We start from the raw sequence: 6,117 nt of genomic DNA on the forward strand, positions 1-6,117 counted from the left end.
AATGGATAATTGTTTGGGATGAACAAGCCTTCCCCTTTGAAATTGCTTGTGTTGTGTACCATCATGGTTTTTTAATAAATGCTTTTTGGCCAATTGTTTCCTCAGTTAGAAGCCAGGAAAGAACTAATTTCCTCAGGGTGTAAGTGTCAAATGATGTGAAGGCAAAGAATCCTGTGTGATGACCAAGTGCTAATTATGTCCATTATAGTCTGACTAGTCTTTCCTGGTATTAAAACACTGCAACAAAATTAGTGTAACAGAAGGGTGTCTTTATTTTCTATCTCCTAGTTGATTCAATAGGTGTCATCTGACATATTAACTAAGTTTTGAGGAGTGCCTATGTGACCTCATATCTGGCTTCTATTTTCTGCATCTTATATCTTGGAATAATTAAGACAAAAATAGTTTCTACCTGTATATTATTGGCAAATGATATTAACAGAAGGAAAATGTATTTAAATTTTTACTCATATTTTATTTATTTATCATGTCAGGAAGAACCAGACAGTTGTATTACATTTTTAACAAAACAAAACAAACAGATGAAACACAAAGTTTGCAAGCTTGGTAGTTGATTAAATGTCCTTTGACCAGTATCTGGCCACTTGGAGTGCCTCTGGTGTTGCCGCAAGAAGGTCCTCCATTGTGCATGTAGCAGGGCTCAGGTTGCATTGCAGCAGGTGGTCAGTGGTTTACTCATGAGTAAGCCCCATTTTTAATCCTACTTAGAACCAGGGACTAAAATATATCAACATTAATTCCAGCAGCAATTAAGATCTGATTGGTCAGTCTAGTTTCAAATTAGTCTGATTACAGTAAATCAATGGAATACTACATTCATTTTTGACTGAATTTTCTCTAAATGTATTGAAAATATTTGTATTCTGAGTTGCTGTGAGTTTTCCGGGTTTTATGGCCATGTTCCAGAAGCATTCTCTCCTTACGTTTCACCTACATCTATGGCAGGCATCCTCAGAGGTTGTGAGGTCTGTTGGAAACTAGGCAAGTGAAGTTTATATATCTGTGGAATGTCCAGGGTGCGGGAAAGAACTCTTGCCTGTTGGAGACAATTGTGAATGTTGTTTTATGTTTGATTTTATGTCAATATATAATTTTTGTTTGATTATGTTCTTGTTTAATTTATCCTTTTTATAATTTTTGTTAAACGTTTTGTGTGTGTACATATAAGTAAGAAAGAAGAAAAGGGGCAGATATAGTGTAGGAATGGTAGTAGGGTAGACATAAGGGAGGCTAAAAAGGATGTGAGGGGGAAAGGAGGCTTGGGTCTCGAAGGGAAGGAAAGGAAAGTAGAGGTGGTGGTGGGGCGGGGGAGTTGTTGTCTTCCAATCTTCCTCTTCACCGTCAGTTCCTTTTCCAATCACTTATTCTTTCCCTAGTATGCTTCTCCTTTTCTCTTTCTTTGTTAGGACTGTTTTCCCTATAGTTGTCTGCTTAGGTTATATTATTATAATTTTTTTCTGTATTCATATAATCTTTAAATAATTGCCAGTCAGTTGTCTGCTTGGGTTTTCCTGGACTCTTCCAGATTAGTTGTCCATGTCCATAATTTCCATTTAATTTATCGATGTTAGGCTCCAATGTTGTTTGCACAGGTGGTCTTATTTGGGATTATCAAATGAACAAATAAACAACATGTCAGTATTGTTTGTTTTTCCGAGGCATTAAATGTTTGCCTTTTTGTATGTTGAAATCCGCCCTGAGTCCCCTTGGGGAGAGAGGGTGGAAAATAAATAAAGTATTATTATGATCATGACACAAAAACACAGTATGTCACAGCAAACAAGATATATATGCTGGATTTCGTATCCCAAAATCACAAGTCGAACACTTCCCTAGCGTCTAGGACTGTGTGATGTATTATTATTATTATTATTAATAATAATAATAATAATAATAATAATTGGACAGCTTGATTAGCATTGAATTGTCTTATTGAATAGCCTTATTAGCATTGAATAAGCAACATTCACACTTGCCTCAGGCAGACAAGAGTTCTTACTCCCACCCTGGACAATCCACAGATACATAAGCCCCACTTGCCTAGTTTCCAACAGACTTCACAACATCTGATGATGCCTGCCATAAATGTGGGTGAAACGTCAGGAGGGAATGACTCAAAACATGGTTATACAGCCCAGAAAACTCACAGCAACCCAGTGATTCCAGCCATGAAAGCTTTTGACAACACATATTTGTATTCTGTTTTGTCTTTTTGGTTCTCTAATAAGATATGACAGAAGATGAAATGTTGGTATTCTTTTTATCTGTAGTACTTAAGGAGACAAAGAAAACCGCTGGGCTGTAGGTCTGTGGACTTTGGAGTAATTTATACAGTACTTGGGGATTTATTTTCACATGAATATGCCTAAGTAGCAAGAATGCTTGTATTTCTTTAAGCACGTAGCGACGTCTGCGATATTCAGCTTGATAAGGAGAACTGGGACACGAATGCTTCACAGAGACAGCTGGAACATAACATGAGGGGGAAGATATCCCCAAGCCATGCATCAGAGGGAGAAAGTTACTGCAATGTTTGGAGACCATTTGCCCAATGAATAGAGCATGAAGATGCTGGCGATAGTATAAATAAGGAAATGTTGCAGCTGATCAATGGGGCAGCCATGCTCTCTTTCTGGATGCTCCATTATATCCTAGAAAAAGACAATTCAAAAACTATATAGCATGCCTGGGCAAACTTGGGCCCTCTAAGTGCTTTGGACTCCAAGGGGAAAAGGAATGGGCCTGAGGCTGTTAGGAATGGTGGGAGTTGGGAGTCCAAAGCACCTGGAGGGCCCAAGTTTGCCCAGGCACCTGAGGGGGAAAAGGAAGGGGCCTGAGGCTGTTAGGAATGGTGGGAGTTGGAGTCCAAAGCACCTAGAGAGCCCAAGTTTGCCCAGGCGGCTGAGGAGGAAAAGGAAGGGGCCTGAGGCTGTTATGAATGGTGGGAGTTGGAGTCCAAAGCACCTAGAGGTCCCAAGATTGCCCAGGCGGCTGAGTGGGAAAAGGAAGGGGCCTGAGGCTGTTAGGAATGATGGGAGTTGGAGTCCAAAGCACTTGGAGAGCCCAAGTTTGCCCAGGCAGCTGAGGGGAAAGGGGGGAAAAGGGGGACTGAGGCTGTTAGTAGCTCTGTCATAAATAAGGTGTTTCATTTTTCAAACAACACTGCTGCCATCTTTTTTTTCCTAGCTGTCTGAAGAATTCTCTCAACTCTGACTACATTTCCCACCAACGTTTACGCTCGCCCTTGCCCTTCTCTAACACACACACACATTGACACCTCTCCTTTGAGCTGACTGGTTAAAGCAGCGGACCAATCCGGAGGCCCCTCTCGCGCCACCAGCCAATGAGAAGGCTGTTGCTAACCCGCTGCTGTTATTTTTAGACCGAGGCGGCGCTTCTGCCCCTTGCAGGTTTGCCCTCCTCCTCTTGTATCTCCCTGCTTGCGTCCGAAGTGACGTCGGCGGAGGCGAGGCGCAGGCGCAGTGGAGGCGAAGTAGTCCCCTAAAGCCGTGCGCAATGGCAAGCGCAGATTCAAGAGTGGCGAAACCGCACTCCTTGAATACTTAAAATGCCATCTGGCTCCCTGTGCCTTCTGGGGTTTTGTGGAGGGGAGGTGGAGCTGCTTTGCATATCCTCCAGGTTTTGAAGGGTGGAGATAAAACGCACAAAAATAGTATTAAGCTTTCATTCTCATTCAGTGTATATTCTCACAGTATCATAGTTACATTTATTACAAAGCAGAAACTTTGCAATATCAGTGTCCACACAGATCTAATCCTTTGGCCTGACACTGACAGTTAAAGCCAGTTCACACTCAAATACTTCGAATGCTAAAGGCTTAGGGTGTATCCACACAGTAGAATTGATGCAGATTGACAACACTTTAACTGCTATGGGATCCTGGGAGTTGTTTTGCAAGGCCTGAAGCCTGTACCAAAGAGTACAACTCAGTTTATATTGTCATCCTTCCAACAGGACAGTGCAATAGGCCCAGCCAGGATTTAAAGCTGTATCTACACCAGCGTTTCTCAACTTGGGGGTCGGGACCCCTGGGGAGGTCACAAGGGGGTGTCAAAGGGGTCGCTGAGGGGTTGTGTATGGGAAATTTGGCCCAATTGTATCATTGCTGGGGTTCAGAATGCTCTTTGCATGTAGATGAACTATAAATCCCAGCAACTACAACACCCAAATGTCAAGATCTATTTTCCCCCAAACTCCCCCAGTGTGCACATTTGGGCATATTTAGTATCTGTGTCAAGTTTCGTCCAGATCCATCATTGTTTGTGTCCACAGTGCTCTCTGGATGTAGGTGAACTACAACTCCAAAACACATGGTCATTGCCCACCAAGTCCCTTCCAGTCTTTTCTGTTGGTCATGGGAGATCTGTGTGCCAAGTTTGGTTCCATTCCATTGTTGGTGGAGTCCAGAATGTTCTTTGATTTTAGGTTAACTATAAATCCCAGCAACTACAACTCCCAAATGACAAAATCAATCACACCCCACCCCAAGAGTATTCAAATGTGGGCGTATCGGGTATTTGTGCCAAATTTGGTCGAGTGAATTAAAATACATCCTGCATTATCAGATATTTATATTACGATTCATAACAGTAGCAAAATTACAGTTATGAAGTAGCAACGAAAATTATGTTTTGGTTAGGGGTCAGCACAACATGAGGAATTGTGTTTAAGGGGTCACAGCATTAGGAAGGTTGAGAAATACTGGATCTACACTGTAGTAGTAATGCAAGGTGACAGCACCTTAAATGCGGCTGATTACATATGCAGGAAACAAGATGGAACTATCCCCTGGCCCCCTCTCTCTTCACTCTGGCCCAGAGTGGCAGTTGGTGCTGGGGGAGGGGTCCCCAACTGATGACATATGCAGGAGACAAGATGGAACTATCCCCTGGCCCCTTCTCTCTTAACTCTGGCCCAGAGTGGTAGTTGGTGCTGGGGGAAGGGTCCCCAACTGATGACATATGCAGGAGACAAGATGGAACTATCCCCTGGCCCCCTCTCTCTTAACTCTGGCCCAGAATGGCAGTTGGTGCTGGGGGAAGGGTCCCCAACTGATGACATATGCAGGAGACAAGATGGAACTATCCCCTGGCCCCGTCTCTCTTAACTCTGGCCCAGAATGGCAGTTGGTGCTGGGGAAAGGGTCCCCAACTGATGACATATGCCGGAGACACGATGGAACTGTGACCTGCTCCCCTCTCTCTTCACACTGGCCCAGTGCGTCAGTTGGTGCTGGGGGGAGGGGTCCCCAACTGATGACATATGCAAGAGACAAGATGGAACTATCCCCTGCTCCCCTCTCTCTTCACTCTGGCCCAGAGCGACAGTTAGTGCTAGGGGGAGGGGATCCCCAACTGATGACATATGCAAGAGACAAGATGGAACTGTCCCCTGGCCCCGTCTCTCTTCACTCTGGCCCAGAGCGGCAGTTGGTGCTGGGGGAGGGGTCCTCAACTGATGACATATGCCGGAGACAAGATGGAACTGTGCCCTGCTCCCCTCTCTCTTCACTCTGGCCCAGTGCGTCGGTGCTGGGGGGAGGGGTCCCCAACTGACGACATATGCAAGAGACAAGATGGAACTATCCCCTGCTCCCCTCTCTCTTCACTCTGTCCCAGAGCGTCAGTTAGTGCTGGGGGGAAGGGTCCCCAACTGATGACATATGCTGGAGACAAGATGGAACTGTCCCCTGGCCCCTCTCTCTTCACTCTGTCCCAGAGCGTCAGTTAGTGCTGGGGGGAAGGGTCCCCAACTGATGACATATGCCGGAGACAAGATAGAACTGTCCCCTGGCCCCCCTCTCTCTTCACTCTGGCCCAGAGCAGCAGTTGGTGCTGGGGGAGGGGTCCTCAACTGATGACATATGCAAGAGACAAGATGGAACTGTCCCCTGGCCCCCTCTCTCTTCACTCTGGCCCAGAGCAGCGGTTGGTGCTGTGGGGAGGGGTCTCCAGCTGATGACATATACAGGAGACAAGATGGAACTGTCCCCTGCCCCCCTCTCTCTTCACTCTGGCCCAGAGCAGCAGTTGGTGCTGGGGGAGGGGTCCTCAACTGATGACATAGGCAGGAGAC

The sequence above is a fragment of the Anolis sagrei genome, chromosome 5, assembly GCF_037176765.1.
Source record: "Anolis sagrei isolate rAnoSag1 chromosome 5, rAnoSag1.mat, whole genome shotgun sequence".
Taxonomy (NCBI): Eukaryota; Metazoa; Chordata; class Lepidosauria; order Squamata; family Dactyloidae; genus Anolis; species Anolis sagrei.